The 17,438-nt window shown below is 41.3% G+C and overlaps 1 long non-coding RNA gene across 2 annotated transcripts; it reads left to right on the top strand.

The window, feature by feature from the left end:
- Positions 1-292: 292 nt before the first annotated feature.
- Positions 293-10,859, top strand: LOC134730940 (uncharacterized). 2 transcript variants are annotated; one of them, XR_010112872.1, is made up of 6 exons: positions 293-374; positions 3,307-3,446; positions 3,836-3,900; positions 5,712-5,749; positions 9,694-9,844; positions 10,126-10,859. It is a non-coding gene; the product is annotated as an uncharacterized LOC134730940 (long non-coding RNA). The 2 variants fall into 2 exon arrangements; XR_010112871.1 differs by having other exon boundaries at positions 9,675-9,844.
- Positions 10,860-17,438: the final 6,579 nt, after the last annotated feature.

Genomic DNA, 17,438 nt, shown 5'->3' with positions numbered 1-17,438 from the left:
TCATTGAGTAGTCTATTTCCCCCGTCTTGAATCTGGGCTGGGTTTGTGACCTCTCTGATTAATGGAATGTGGTGGAAGTGATGCTGTATGACTTCCAAACCTTTACCTGAAAAGATCTTCTACCTTCTACCCTTGCTGCCTTGGAACCTGGGACCACCATGCTGTGAAGACTCCAGGGACATGAGGCCATGTGGAGAGAGTCCCAACCATTACAACCATCCCAGCCATTCAGCCTGATCCCCCACACTAAGTCTGTTATTGGTGTTCTTGTACTCTCCCAGGATAGAAATCAAGAGAGATCACCAGCCACAGCAGCAAAGAAAAAGAGAAAGCTTCATTTAGCTGGTGCGCAGGGAAAGGCAGCACCATGGAAGGTAAACAGAGGGCTGTGTCCTGAGCGTAGACTATGTGTTAGTTTTATAGGGCCTATTCTACAGAAAACGATTTCATTGGGGCATGGATAGGAGGGATTTCTCTAGCACTTGCACAGTGGCTTTACATGCTTCTTCATACAATTCATGTAACATTAACATTTTAAACCTCCACCTCTGAGTATGATTTTTAGCATTAAAATGAGAAAAAAGATCACTGTGAGTTGAAGCTTAAGCCTAGCTGTGCATTCAGGTCCTCGGTGAAGTCCCTAGCCCCAAAACCAGGAACTTGTGGTTAATAGTTTCTTGGGCCTTTGATGCTGATTGGCTGTAGATGAAGTAAGATACAGGTTGAGTTAAGGGGCCTTTGTTCTTTTTCTCCAGACAATATCAAAACAGAAAACCAGCCAGCTCGTCTGTCTCAACTGTAGCTCATGTATGAACTAGGCAATTACAGCAAAAGAACTACCCAATCAATATAAGCAATAATTTGTTGACATTTTCAGATACCATGGCTTGGGTTGGTTTGTTATGCAGCAAGAGATAACTATTACAAAGCACAAGAATATTACAGAAAATACAGAGAAGGACTTTACCATTTACTCAATGATTATCCAGTAACAGTTGTGGAAGCAACAGCAACACTCATTTTTACTGTTCTATATTCATGTTATTTTTAAGTCCCAAAATATCATTATTCTTATTGGTACCATGTTATATTTTCTGTATATTGAGAAATCTAAAACCCAAATTATGTATGCCATGAGCCTTACCCACAGAATCAATGCTACAGTAATGTTTTGATTCCAAGAAATTTGCCCTCATTTTGAAAGTATTCTGAACATATCAAATAAATAGATCCATGGATCCTTCATGTGTTTAAAATCTTTTTGGGTTATCTTACTATTTTAATTTCCATTTCTTAGGTTAATTGGGAATCTTTCATGTTTATAATTCATTTTTATTTCCCCAGAGTTAATTTGGGCCACCATCAATTCCAAGGTCTCTGATGGAGTGGTTTTAGCATGGAGGTGGGAGAGAATACTGAAAGCAGGAGGGAAAATATGTTTGGGGTGTTAGGAGAGGAGGAACATGGAGATGAAGTTTCTTGGGCCCAATTCTCAACCTTCTCATGAGGCCCAAAATTTTCCTTTATTCCAGAGCTGAATTCCCTCAGGGCCCTTCTGCTTCACTTGCTTTTTTTTCTTTGTATAACTTCAACTTCTATTTTAGATTCAGAAGTTACACGTATAGGTTTGTTACATGGGTATGTTGTTTGGAATACCGATCCTGTTACCCAGGTGATGAGCATAGTACCCAATAGGTAGTTTTTCAACTCACACCCTCCTCCTTCCCTTCCTTCTCTAGTAGTCCCCATGTCTATTGTTCCCATCTTTATGTCCATGTGTACCCAATGTCTAGCCCTCAGATGTAAGTGAGAATATGCGGTATTTGATTTTCTGTTCCTCTGTTAATTTGCTTAGGATTACCCAAAGGAAAACTAATTGTTCTACCAAAAAGACACATGTACTTGTATGTTCATCACAGCACTATCCACAAACCAAAGATGGAATCAAACTACATGCCCATCAACAGTGAATGGTTAAAGAAAGTGTGGTAAAAATTAGCCGGGCATGGTGGTGGGCACCTGTAGTCCCAGCTACTCAGGAGGCTGAGGCAGGAGAATGGTGTGAACCTGGGAGGCAGAGCTTGCAGTGAGCGGAGACAGTGCCACTGCACTCCAGTCTGGGCAACAGAGCAAGACTCTGTCTCAAAGAAAAAAAAAGAAAAAGAAAAAAGAAAGTGTGGTACATATACGCCATAGAATACTACACAGCCATTAAAAAGAGCAAAATCATGTCCTTTCACTTGGTTTTTCCTGTTAGAGACTGGTTCTGGTTTTTAGGGCCTCGCTCATTCCTCCTTTAATAATATTTATCTTAACCAAAACACGCTTCCTTGGTCATCCTCCCTGACGAAGCTCTGCTCACTCAGGGGACTCAGGCCTCAAAGACTGTGCCCTGGACAGACTCCTTATCAAGTGCAATAGTAAATGAGAAATCGCAGTTGAAAATGATGGCGATTCTATTTGATTTTTTTCTTGTGCTATTTTAGTATTGGATAAATAAATACGAAAATACTGAAGTGCTTATTTTGCTCCAATATTGAAATCACAATGTGAGAGCTTGTTCACTACTGCCAAGAGCTGAGTTTAATTTTGATTTCAAGATTTACCACTTCCATAGTCCTCTAGCTCACCTCTTGATGCAGCCTCTGGCTTGTTTCCTCACCAGTCAGCTACACTACCACTGATCACCATTTCATAATTAATCCTTTGAGGGATCCATGGCCTTCATTCAGCCTCACCTGTGGGAAGGGACATTTCCATTATTACTGGCTGAGGCATGAGCAAATCTTCCAGGCTCTGTGAGGCCCCTCTGTGACCTTTGACTTCATGTCATTTGGGTTTATGCAGCATTCTTACTTCTGCTTGGCCAAGAGTGTCTCAGTGTGTCTTTTATCCCTACAGCCCCATCAGACCCCAAAATAATAGTAGCAATTACTTTTTGAGCACTTACTATGCACAAGTTACTGTTATAAGAATTTTGTAAGCATTCATTAAATGGTCACATTATCATCATCATCATCTTGTTGTTACCCCTTAAGTCCTGTGGCGATATGTTTAGTCACTACTCTCGATAATATGAAGCAACTTAACACCAATTTTTTCCTGTCTTGGGGCTTTATCCAAATTTCCAAATACTTATTACAGAAGCTTAAGAAATATTTTATCTCTTCCACAGCTTTGTAGAGAATTGCAACACACATTAGCATAGTAAATCTTGATAAGTTTATAATTATTTTTGAAACTTATTTAATCTTATTTAATCCAATATTTCCTAACATTATTAACTGTGGAAACTTTCTCCTGTAGTAGTTAACAGTTCTGCAGAACATTTTAGAAATGGTAACATAAGTATAAACAACAAAACAGTGAGATTCTGATACCAACTTCCAGTTCCTCCTCACCAAGACTTTGTGAAAACTCTTCAGCTCATCTGGCAAAACGAACAGGTTATGTTCTGGTTCCTTCTGGATGTTCTTTTTAATATCTCACACTTTTCCAGGCTTTTGCTGGTCTGTAATTGAAAGTCACTTTTTCCTATGGAGGCCCTTAATCTTATGTTTCTGTATAACTTATTAAAAGGTTATTTTAAGGGCATGAACGAGAGGCCTCTTAAAGTCTCACTCTTCTTACTGCCCAGAGGTAGCTGGGCTCTGTTTGTTGTATGCTGCCTCTTTTTTTCTAATTAGAGTGATCTGTTTGTTATCTACTGTCTGGGTCCTGGCTGATCTGTTTTCTCTCTTTGTGAAGCAGGGAGGGTGGAGTTTTTAAATATCCTTTTGGCAGGAAGCATAACTTTCTGATATGAATCTAAACTGGGAAATCAATCTCTCCTCAGGCAAAGACGCAGATACCAGGACACTTCCTTTTGAACACTTGGCTGCAGAAGCTAAGAGACATGGGGTAAGGAGATGAGAGATCTATTCCCAATACTCCTAATGATTTTCTTCTGCACTTAAGAACAGAATATCTGGGAAAACATGTTATATGTATGAAGTTCTTCATTGTCCAACAGCAATCTCATAGATACAGGTCAAACCAATATCTAAAGACACTGGTGCTTGATAGAGACTGCCAGAACAAAAAACCAGGAGAACCATTACAAAGTCATTTAACAAAAATAGCTCCTGGCATTTTAATCTTACTCTGTGATTCTGGTGGTAGTCAATTTCACACTATTTTGATTTATTTAGCACTGAGAATGGTACTGGCTATATGTAGATCTGAGCTAGCTGACATTTCCTAAAGGAATACAAAATCGCAAAAGAAAAAATTTGTATGATTATTATTATTATTTGTATTAACCACTTGAGGTATTCTTCTAAAATAACATTCTAAGATAGCATTGCCCAAAAGAAGTTTCTGAAATGATGGAAATGTTCCGTAATCTGCACTGTCCAATATGGTAGCCAACAGCCACATGTAGCTATTAAGCATTTAAAATTTGGCTAGTGTGGTGAAAGAGCTGAATTTTAAATTTCATTTAATTTTCATTCAGTTTAAATTTAAATAGCTACATTTGTCTAGTGGCTACTGTACTGAGCTGTGCAGCTCTAAGAAGCTTGCTGTATAGTTAGCCAACAGAAGTATCAAATCAAAAGGATCTTTGCTTGTGTTTTCCGAAATTAAGTGAAAAACACACAAATCATAATCTGTAGTCTGCCATCTATGTTTCTATTTATGGTAATGTTTATGTGTGAGTTAGTCATGTAAGAGACATAGCAATGTAGGCCATTAAACATATTGAGTCTCTAGGAGGCACCATGCCTGGTACTAGGTGCAGGAGAAGATAGCAGAAATCACACTAGACAAGGTTGTGAAAAGTAATTTATAGTATCTGGGATAAATTGATCATGGAATAAGAAACAAAACAAACAATTAGGCAAAATAGTAATTAATGCACTAAAGGAGAATGTTAAGTATTCACAAGCCAAAATATTTAAATGAGTTGGGTTTTCTTTTACTGACAACAAAACAAACAAGAAAACATAAAGCTGGTAAGGAAATCTTAATCTCGGACTTGTTTGGTGATGATCTCTTGTTACTTTTCTTCTGCCTAACACCAGAGTTCAGCATCCAGATCTCGACTGAATACATTCTGAGTCCTAGTGGATTCAGAAGCTTAAGCATTCAACAAAAATAATGCATTCCCAAATACTCCTAAAACTTAACTTTAGTCTGGGTTGGCCCGGGTTTAACTTTTAGTCATTTTTTTTTTGTAACTTTAGCACACGGCAAAACAAAATTGAAATGTCAATAAAAAAATATACTGCCAAATACATTGGAACATTAAAAAGGCCACAGGGGAGATTTTGACAACTAGTGATAAGTTAAATTTAAAGTGACATAAGTACATACAGTTGGCTAAAGTAAGTATAATTTACTTGTCAATATAACAGCCTTTAAAAAGATCACAAAATCAGGAGGTTATAAACCATTACATGAAGATTGAGTTATAATATTCTTTCCAAACATTAGCAAAGTAAATTGAACTGGATGAAGCAAAGAAATGTACAGATGAAAAAAAAAAAGGTGAAGGAAAAGTAAAATGTAATACAGGAGGAATAAAGTAGTCGAAAAAATTAGAGTGAAATAGCCAGGCTCCAGAGGGAAATGGATTCTTTAATGTGATATATCCATAATCTGATTTTGGTCTTAAATGCAAAGTAAAACTATGAAAAAAGCATTGATATCATAATGTGTTCTCTTTGCAGATATGCGAATTGATTCTTACATGATATGAGAGATATAGGTGAGTCAAAAGACTGCAGAGCTTCCAATTTTATCTCCTCAGCCAGTTATTAACCACTCATTTTTTGAAAGTCCAACATTAAATGGATACCAAAAACCTAGTTTCATTCATTTTGCTCTGAATGACATTTTATAAGTTTAAAGTTCTCTAGCTTCAAGTATTTTTCTTATGCTTTAGTCTAAACATTATTTGATTTTACTTTATCTTATTAAATTATCTTAGTACACCCCTTAATGTATGTATGTTAAAATGTTTAGAAGAATCACTTAATTTCTTCGTTAATCTATTTTCTGTTTTAAAAAAGCCTTAACACATTTTATTTATTTTCCCACTCAGACTTTGTCTCAAATTATTCCTTCATTATCTTTTACTCTCTGATATGTAAGACACTGACTATAATTTTTTTAATCATTTTAAGTTAGTCCTGTTCTACATATGCAAAATGATGTGGGAACTTGACATCCCATACTGCCTTAAATACTCAAGATTTATTTGAGTTGTTTGTCTATCTTCAGCAATTGCCTCAGTTTACCCTACCCATTTCTTGGTTATCTGAAACCCTCCAACAAGCATCCCTACAGACAGATTGCTTGGTCAGGGGTGCCCTGAATTAAGTTAGATGTATTTGCCTACCCAGTCTCCAACGCATGAGAAGATGACATATGATTCTCATCTTACAAAAGAAGGAGTGATGTCAGTCCAGGTTGTCATGAGTTGAGTCTGGATGTAAAACTTGAAGTGATTCTGGAACATAGAGATAAGCTATCTCTGACCTTGAAGACATGCAACTTTTGAGTAAATTACTCAGCTATGGAGATCACGGCAGGCATGAACTACAGGTGGCTAATAGCCTATATAATTTTGGTGTATATACAAATTATTGTCATTTATAGGGAACTGTAAAAAAAATACCAAAAACATTTTTGTTTTTTATGGGTTTTTTTTGTTTTGTTTTTTGGCTTTTTTTGAGACAGAGTCTTGCTCTGTCACCCAGGCTGGAGTGCAGTGGCGCAATCTCGGCTCACTGCAAGCTCCACCTCCCGGGTTCACACCATTCTCCTGCCTCAGCCTCCCAAGTAGCTGGGACTACAGGCACCTGCCATCATGCCCAGCTAATTTTTTTGTATTTTTAGTAGAGGCGGGGTTTCACCGTGTTAGCCAGGATGGTCTCAATTTCCTGACCTCATGATCTGCCCCCCTCAGCCTCCCAAAGTGCTGGGATTACAGGCGTGAGCCACCGTGCCCAGCCACTTATGTTTTTCTTTTTTTTAAAAAAACTCTAAATGTGTTGGGTGTTGGTATAATTTGTATTATGGGTTTCTTAGGTTTTTATGTTCACACTTTATAGCCTGGAATCCCTAAAACATACAATATTATATAAACTTAGCTCTATGTATAAACTATCATTACTCAACTACTTGAAAATATTTTAAATTGTGATGGCTTTCATTTTGGTCTTTTCTCAAAGGAGATTCAAATGTAATTTTTTCCTATGCCAATCTTTGGGCATTTTAGCATTGCTGCCTTATAAGAACTTCCTTCCTCTTAACTGGCTATAAATTATTAGCCTATTAATTGGACATTACAAAGTAAAGAAATTTCTTTAGTTAAAAATATAAATCTTGTTGAAACACAGACACGAGAATGATTCATTTGAATACTGCTAACAATTGCCCCTTCCACACACACATTGAAAGCTATGTCCTTACTCTCCAAGTTAAATGTGAGTGATAATTAAAATGTAATATTAAAAGTTTATCAAAACTTATATTTCTGTAAAGTATTTACGCCCCATACACCAGAAGACTATATAACTAAAGTGGCATATATTTCACACATTATGATAGAAATCTATTTTTTCAGGTATCAGTAGAAAACTGCAAATGTATACTTCATACAAATGTAAATTAAAATTATAGCCATTCTTTCACCACAGGAAAAACATCGGAAGGATATTTTCAATCGTGAAGTGTGTAGGTACACTCATTAACCCATGGGAATTAACCATCTGGCACATTATATCCTTACAGGTTTGAAAGAAAAATAAGTCCTTCTCAACAAAACACTTTCCATTCACTATGCAGAACAGTCATTAATTGAACACTCACTGTTGAGTTGAAACACAAGGAAATAAGATCTGTGGCACAGAAGCAGGTCACCCTTAAAAAGTTATTAGAGCCCCAGTGACATTGATAAAAGACCACTTAACAACTTTTTGCCAAACCAAAGACTCAATAATTAAAAAAGACATCTGTGTACAAAAAAGTGATTCCAATCCTGGGCATCTGCAGTAGTTTACATTCCAGGTCTGTTTATCTATACACCTATAATAACATTCCATAGATTAATCACTGCTCCTCCACCCACAGATCTAGTTTTGGAAGATGATGGTACATTGAATAAACCTGAAATGCACCTGTGCTGACATGCAGTCCAATTTCATTAGTCTCTGTGATACTACAGAACCACCAAAACAGCAACCCAAGACCTTCTTACCCCAAATAAATGGGACAAGTAGTTAGATGTTAAGAACAAAAATGTTGGTAAAAGTAAAATTATTTACCCTAATATTCCCACACTAAGACAGTACACTATAACTTCAAGCAATGTAAATTATATATACCTTGTTAACAAAGAATCATAAAAACTAAACATTTGTTCTCTTACAAAATCAATTCTTATCACTCTGTTAGGGGATCATAGTAGTACAGGAGGATGTCTTCATCTGTTGAGTAAGCATTACTTGAGTGCCTCCTATGGATTCACATTTCTATTTGAGGCTTAACAAAACACAAAATAAGTAAAGGATGTTGCTCAGGAATTCAGACTGTAATTAGGGCAAAAAGCTACACACACATGAGTCAACTTGTAAATAATTCTTAGGCTACAGGTATGTTTATAAGATTATTCTGGAAAAATCTTAAAACGACTGTCAAGTAAATTTAATCAAAAAATGTTCTTGTACCAGGTAAAACTTAATATATGAGTTTGAAAGAAACGGAGGCTTTGGATTGGAGGGGAAGAAATGGAAAAACATTACCAAAGAAGGAGAAATGACAGGAGGGAGGGGAGAAGAAAATGTTTCCTTGCTAGAATAGAAGGCCCCATGAGAAAGCAGTGAGGGATGAATTGTGAAAGATACAATGGGGCTAATGGAGATATCGAACATTGGATATTGAAGTATAGGGTTTGAAGCAATAGGAAGATACTCTACATTTTTCTTTTTCAGAAAACAGAAATACTTAATCCTTTTTCCACAAATTAGAACTTGCTTTATCCTCAGAGCATAGCTTGATATGCATACATACACACTTAACAATTTGTTTCACAAAGTGTTAGTTAGACTGGTATTGCAGTGCAGCACTTGGGAGCAGATCATTGCAGGAGAAAAAGATGTGAAAAAAGCCACACTTCTGACTGGTCATCTGGAAAGTCAACATTTTTCTAATTCTATCTTGTTACTTATTATTCCAAATTATTCTTTATCATAATCTTTCTTTTCAGGGGAGAGAATTATTATGAGAAGTGCCGCCATGAATTTTTCTTTCCCACCATCAGTGCAAGAGCCCAAAATGTTCTCAATCAAACCCACTCACCCACTTCCAGAAACATGTCAACCAGGGTGATCAATCCATCTCCTGAAATTTCCGTTTCTCCCAATACGCTGTGCTGCCAAATTCTCTGAAGTCCCTGAACCTCAAAATTCCAAGTATCAAAGTCAGTGCCAGGAGTCAAACCTGAAAGATAAAAGCAGAGAAGTTCCCCTCTGCCAGCCCTGGGTTTCCTCTTCTCAATAATAATAATTATAATAACAATAATTTTTTAAAAATCCTAGTTCCCTGTAATTATGGAAAAGAAAAACTTTTTGCCAAGATCGTCTCCTCCCCTTTCCACATTCCCGTGCCCCCATCCGTCTGCCAACAAGGTCTTCTCTCCCACCTGAGGGCTGGACCACACGTGATTCCCGTGGCACGCTGCTTCTGAGCACTCTACAGCCGCCCTCTAGCCAAACCCAGCACAGGTCAGATGGGGAGAAACCAGAGATAGGAAGGTGCTCGCACGCGGGAGGTCACAGTGGAGCCTCCGTGAGAACCTGTGAGTGACCTCCAGGGCATCCTAATTCTTGATCACTCATCACTGCCTCATTTCTATCCCTCTCCCCAACCCTGACCTTCGACACTGGGGGATCTGAGTGAAGGGGGACCTGCCTGGAATCAGGGCCCAGGAGAGGAGGGGAGAAGGAGGCTCTTTCGCAGTCAGTCAGTGATTCAATCTCAGCTTGTCGAAGGACTACACTGGAGGCTTTCCACCACTACCCCAGTCGGTTCCAACAAAGGTAAAAAATGAATATTCCTGATTTTCTTGTGTAATTCCAGTCACCAGAAGAAGGTTACAGGCCATGAACTGCAGACTCAGGAAGATAAATTGGCAAAGCAGCACTGTGATGGAAGAGCTCCTGGCAGCAATGTAAATACTGGAGCCCAGTAGAAAGAGTCTAAGTCGAGGAGGCATGAGGACAAGATGATCGGTAATTGCCATTGATTGCATGGGTGAGATCTCACCATTCCCATACATTCACAGAGCAACCCACAGAGTGAACTATATACCAAGTGAGCAGAGGATAAAGTAGGATGATCACAGGAAGGGTAAACAGGCCCCTCCCTAACCTGGAGAACCCTCACAACATTTGCTCAGCAATTTATGACAAGTCTGCTTTTTATCCTGCTGTAGATACCTAAATGAGCCCAGTATCCCAGTTAAGTCCTGAACCTCCAAAATTCATGTAGGCTCATATGCCATCCTATTGACATTACTGCTCTTTTGCTGGTTCCCCCACATCATCTCTCCAATTTGTATGACTATCCCACACGCCACAACCATTTTTAGTTTTTATGTTAGCTCTCATTCTAACCGGCTCTGTGGATTAATGTTTTAATTTTGATCTTACCACCCCAATTCCTACCTCAAAGCCTTTCTCCTAGTTGGAATCTAGCCTCAAGTCCGAAGTGCCATGCACCCTTGAGATTCACATCCTTGTCTATTTTGTGTCCAATTATATCTTCTATTCATTTGAATTCACATGAATAATTAAAATCAGAATTTGAACGGTCTCTGCTACTAAATCTACTTTTTAAAGTATATGTAGTTCAGGAATCACTCTAACGTCCAATGTACTCAAACTAGAGAAGTCTTATACTCCTTCCGGAGCCAAATGTATTAGACCACAAAGCCTTTGGCAAAGCCCTTGGCTTTTGCAATTCAGACTAGTACCTGCGACAGTTCCTTTGCAAGTTAAGATTTGGAGAGTTTACTAAACACATGAAAGACTGAAATTATCTCCATAGCCACTTCCTTAATACTCCATTCTGTGTTACTCTGAAAGACAGTTTCTTTAAGTCCAAATTTCTAAGGAAAGATTCTTTGCGCAAGACATTCCTCTAGCACTTCATGCTTTTCCTTGGAGAATTTTCTCAAACACTTATAAGACCAAGTACAGTTTATAAGGCCAGCTACTTTTCAGATATTGAAATCCCTCAAGCCTTAACCCCAGGTGGTATGGCCATAAGCACAAATTTTCAGGAGAGTCATGAATTTTTAATAATTTTTTTGGTATCAGTAGGCTTTTGCTCTTTTTCTTAGCTTGTTCATTTTCCCACTCACATTTGTATGCCATCTCTTCAATTCCAGTTTCAAAACAAGACAGCAAAACTTTTGAAAACAGAGTTAAGAACATTTGACCACTTGGTACACAGAACAGAGTAGCAATAGCCTCTCCCCATCCCCTTGGTTAAACATCCCAGACCAGAAATAAATGTTAAAATCTCAAATACGGAGATAGAATTCTACTTGGTGTCAGCTGTTCCAGAGTAGCTTTAAAAGGCCGGGCTCGGAATACCACATTAGACACAGGAATTCTGAAGGCTGAGAACCTACTCCCATTTATTAGTTCTTTCATCCAACCTCCACTAACCAGCACTGGCTCTTACTATTCCATTCCACCATAGAGGCTATAAAGATAAATAAGGTTTTGTGCCTGCCAGATATATTTCTTCTTGGCTTAAAGAGAGACATATTGCTGTCGTGCATACAGCTTATCTAGTGAATACAATTTTCCCATCTACTTTTATTCATCTTCAGGTCCTCTCAGTTTCTGCCTAAAGTTTTACCTATATTAACTCTAGTACCTTGGTCTATAGAGGGTACCCTACAAGTGTCTGTCAAATGAATGGAAATGCAAAGGACCAAATGAACATACTATGTGCCAGTTACTAGGTGAACAAGAAAGACATGGTCCTGACCACATCTTACAGTTTGCAGAGATTACAATGGAATAAACAAGTACTTGTGAGAGGTGACAACGTGCTAGCAGCCCTTGCTCACTCTCGGTGCCTCCTCGGCCTTGGCGTCCACTCTGGCCATGCTCAAGGAGCCCTTCAGCCCACCGCTGCACTGTGGGGGCCCCTCTCCGGGGCTGGCCGAGGCTGGAGCTGGCTCCCTCTGCTCGTGGAGAGGTGTGGAGGGAGAGGAGCAGGCAGGAGCCGGGGCTGCGTGTGGTTCTCGTGGCCTGGCACGGGTTCCGGGTGGGTGCAGGCGGGCCACGCACTCGGGCTGGCCGGGGCCTGCTGGGCTTGATCAGGGGACGAGCTCCCTCTGGGCTGCCAGCTGCTGGGCTTGATCAGGGGATGAGCTCCCTCTGGGCTGCCAGAGTGCCCGGGCTAGGTGCCGCAAAGTCCTGCAGCAAGTGCCATTGAGAGGTGAAGCTGGCTGGGCTTCTGGGTCGGGTGGAGACTTGGAGAACTTTTGTGTCTAGCTAAAGGATAGGAAACGCACCAATCAGCACTCTGTGTCTAGCTAAAAGTTTGTAAACGCACCAATCAACACTCTGCCAAAATGGACAGATCAGCTCTCTGTAAAACTGACCAACCAGCTCTCTGTAAAGTGGACCAATCAGCTCTCTGTAAAATGGACCAATCAGCAGGATGTGGGTGGGGCCAGATAAGGGAATAAAAGCAGGCCACCGAGCCAGCACAGCAATCCCTTGGGTCCCCTTCCACACTGTGGAAGCTTTGTTCTTTCACTGTTTGCAATAATCTTGCTGCTGCTCACTCTTTGGGTCTGCGCTGCATTTAAGAGCTATAACACTCACCGTGAAGGTCTGCAGCTTCACTCCTGAGGCCAGTGAGACCATGAACCCACCAGAAGGAATGAACAACTCCAGACATGCTAACTTTATGGGCTGTAACACTCACCGCGAAGGTCTGCACCTTCACTCCTGGGGCCAGTGAGACCACAAACCCACCAGAAGCAACCAACAACTCCAGACGTGCTGCCTTTAAGAGCTGTAACACTCACCGTGAAGGTCTCCAGCTTCACTCCTGAAGTCAGCGAGATCACGAACCCACCAGAAGGAATAAACACCAGACACATCTGAACATCTGAAGGAAGAAACTCTGGACATACCATCTTTAAGAACTGTAACACTCACCACGAGGGTCCACGGCCTCATTCTTGAAGTCAGTGAGACTAAGAACCCACCAATTCTGGACACATTTTGGCAACCATGAAGGGACTATTGCCTATCGCCAAGAGGTGAGACTATCGCCAAGTGGTGAGACTATTGCCTATCACCAAGTGGTGAGTACCATCAGACACCTTTTGCTTGCTATTCTGTCCTATTTTTCCTTAGAATTCAGGGGCTAAATATTGGGCACCTGTCGGCCAGTGAAAAGCGACTAGCGCTGCCACCAGACTAAAGACACGGGGTGAGGCTTTCCGGGAAAGGGCTCTCTAACAACCCCCAACTCTTCGGATTTGGGAGCGTTGGTTTGCCTGGAACTAGCTTCCACTTTTCCTGTACTTCTGGGCTGAGCCAAGGGTCGACAAAGAGGAAAGCCATTCAGCTCCGGGGTCCCAACAACAAGTTGGTTGACCCTGCGGCCATGAGCAGAACTCTGAAAGTCATGTCACCCAAGCAAGACTCGCCCATCTATCCTATCTACCCTGACCCTTGTCTCCTGGGTCCTAATGCCTGCCAGATAAACTTCCTCTCGCCTCTCTTCTCCGAGGCTAGTTCCGCTTCTAAAAACCACTCCCTGTCTCTGGTGCTTTTCTAGTTTCTCCTATAAGAATGATTTCTAGTACAAACTCCAGGACTCTGTTACCTTCTTTTGGCACCTGAGCTCGCCAATCAGAAAGACATAATTTTTGCCCAAAGCCCCACCTAGGGGGGACTATCTGGAATTTTAGGATGCCACCTCAGACAAGCAGACCTAACAAAAGCTATTCTTGAAGCTAGGATATGGGGAACCTGATAAATTGTATCCTTCCTATTCATATAAGTGAGGACAAAAGATGTCAGTCTTCCAACCCTGGAGATCCCTTCCTTCCCTCAGGGTATGGCCCTCCACTTCATTTTTGGGGCATAACATCTTTATAGGACAGGGGTAAAGTCCCATTGCTAACAGGAGAATGCTTAGGACTCTAACAGGTTTTCAAGAATGCGTTGGTAAGGGCCACTAAATCCAATTTTTCTTGGTCCTCTTTGTGGTCTAGGAGGACAGGCAAGGGTGCAGGTTTTCGAGAATACATCAGTAAGGGCCACTAAATCCGAACTTCCTTGGTCCTCCTTGTGGTCTGGGAGGAAAAGTAGTGTTTCTGCTGCTGTGTTGATGAGTGCAACTATTCTGATCAGCAGGGTCCAGGGACCATTGCAGGCTCTTGGGCAGGGGTTGCTTCTGCTGCTGTGTCAGTGAGCGCAACTATTCTGATCAGCAGAGTCTAGGGACCATGGTGGGTTCTTGGGCAGGGGGAGAAACAAAACAAACCAAAACCTCGGGCAGTTTTGTCTTTCAGATGGGAAACAGGCATCAACAGCCTCACCCTTTAATGCATCCTAAGCCATTGGGACCAATTTGACCTGCAAACCCTGAAATAGAGGCAGCTCATTTTTTTTCTGCACTAGGGCTTGGCCCCAATATTCTCTCTCTGATGGGGAAAAATGGCCACCTGAGGGAAGTATAAATTACAATACTATCCTGCAGCTTGATCTTTTCTGTAAGAAGGAAAGCAAATGGAGTGAAATACCTTATGTCCAAACTTTCTTTTCATTGAAGGAGAATACACAACTATGCAAAGCTTGCAATTTACATCCCACAGGAGGACCTCTCAGCTTACCCCCATATCCTAGCCTCCCTATAGCTGCCCTTCCTATTAATGATAATCCTGCTCTAATCTCCCCCGCCCAGAAGGAAATAATCAAAGAAATCTCCAAAAGACCACAAACCCCCCCAGGCTATCGGTTATGTCCCCTTCAAGCTGTAGGGGGAGGGGAATTTGGCCCAACCCAGGTACATGTCCCTGTCTCCCTCTCTGATTTAAAGCAGATCAAGGCAGACCTGGGGAAGTTTTCAGATGATCCTGATAGGTACATAGATGTCCTACAGGGTCTAGGGCAAACCTTCGATCTTGCTTGGAGAGATGTCATGCTGTTGATAGATCAAATCCTGGCCTTTAATGAAAAGAATGCTGCTTTAGCTGCAGCCTGAGAGTTTGGATATACCTGATATCTTAATCAAGTAAAAGATAGAATGACAGCCAAAGAAAGGGATAAATTCCCTACTGGTCAGGAAGCCATCTCCAGTATGGATCCCCACTGGGACCTTGACTCAGATCATGGGGACTGGAGTCGTAAACATCTGTTGACCTGTGTTCTAGAAGGATTAAGGAGAATTATGAAAAACCCCATGAATTATTCAATGATGTCCACAATAACTCAGGGAAAGGAAGAAAATCCTTCTGCCTTCCTCGAGCGGATACGGGAGGCCTTAAGAAAATATACTGCCCTGTCACCCGAATAACTCGCACGTCAATTGATTCTAAAAGATAAGTTTATTACCCAATCAGCCACAGATATCAGGAGAAAGCTCCAAAAGCAAGCCCTGGGCCCTGAACAAAATCTGGAGGCATTATTAAACCTCACAAACTCAGTGTTCTATAATAGTGACCAAGAGGAAAAGGCCAGAAAGGAAAAGCGAGATCAGAGAAAGGCTGCAGCTTTAGTCATGGCTTTCAGATAGACAAACCTTGGTGGTTCAGAGAGGACAGAAAATAGAGCAGGCCAATCACCCGGTAGGGCTTGTTATCAGTGTGGTTTACAAGGACACTTTAATAAAGATTGTCCAATGAGAAACAAGCCACCCCCTCGTCCATGTCTGCTATGCCAAGGCAATCACTGGAAGGTGCACTGCCCCAGAGGACAAATGTTCTCTGGGTCAGAAGCCCCCAACCAGATGATCCAACAACAGGACTGAGGGTGCCTGGGGCAAGAGCCAGCTCATGTCATCACCCTCACTGAGCCCCAGGTACATTTAACCTTTGAGGGCCAGGAAATTGACTTCCTCCTGGACACTAGCATGGCCTTCTCAGTGTTAATCTCCTGTCCTGGATGACTGTCCTCAAGGTCCGTTACCATCTGAGGAATTCTGGGACAGCCTGTAACCAGGTATTTCTCCCACCTCCTCAGTTGTAATTGGGAGACTTTGCTCTTTTCACATACCTTTCTTGTTATGCCTGAAAGTCCCACACCCTTATTAGGGATGGATGTATTAGCCAAAGCTGGAGCTATTATCTACATGAATATGGGGAACAACTTACCCATCTTTTGTCCCCTACTTGAGGAGGGAATTGACCCTGAAGTCTGGGCATTGGAAGGACAATTTGGAAGGGCAAAAAATGCCCACCCAATCCAAATCAGGCTAAAAGTTCCCACCACTTTTCCTTATCAAAGGCAATATCCCTTAAGGCCTGAAACTCATAAAGGATTACAGGATATTGTTAAACATTTAAAAGCTCAAGGCTTAGTAAGGAAATGCAGCAGTCCCTGCAACACCCCAATTCTAGGAGTATAAAAACCAGTCAGTGGAAACTAGTGCAAGATCTTAGACTCATCAATGAGGAAGTAATTCCTCTATATCCAGTTGTACCCAACCCCTATACCCTGCTCTGTCAAATACCAGAAGCAGCAGAATGGTTCATGGTTCTGGACCACAAGGATGCCTTATTCTATATTCCCCTGCACTCTGACTCCCAGTTTCTCTTTGCCTTTGAGGATCCCACCGACCACACATCCCAACTTACATGGATGGTCTTGCCCCAAGGGTTTAGGGATAGCCCTCACCTGTTTGGTCAGGCACTGGCCCAAGATCTAGGCCATTTTTCAAGTCCAGGCACTCTGGTCCTTCCATATGTGGATGATTTACTTTTGGCTACCAGTTTGGAAGCCTCATGCCAGCAGGCTACTCTAGATCTCTTGAACTTTCTAGCTAATCAAGGGTACAAGGTATCTAGGTCGAAGGCCCAGCTTTGCCTACAGCAGTTCAAATATCTAGGCCTAATCTTAGCCAGAGGGACCAGGGCCCTCAGCAAGGAACGAATACAGCATATACTGGCTTATCCTCACCCTAAGACATTAAAACAGTTTCAGGGGTTCCTTGGAATCACCAGCTTTTGCCGACTGTGGATCCCCAGATACAGCGAGATAGCCAGGCCCCTCTATACTCTAATCAATGAGACCCAGAAAGCAAATATTCATCTAGTAGAATGGGAACCAGAGGCAAAAACAGCCTTCAAAACCTTAAAGCAGGCCCTAGTACAAGGTCCAGCTTTAAGCCTTCTCACAGGACAAAAATTC

This window comes from Pan paniscus, chromosome 7 (genome assembly GCF_029289425.2).
Source record: "Pan paniscus chromosome 7, NHGRI_mPanPan1-v2.0_pri, whole genome shotgun sequence".
Taxonomy (NCBI): domain Eukaryota; kingdom Metazoa; phylum Chordata; class Mammalia; order Primates; family Hominidae; genus Pan; species Pan paniscus.
This window is presented reverse-complemented; position numbering and strand designations above follow the sequence as displayed.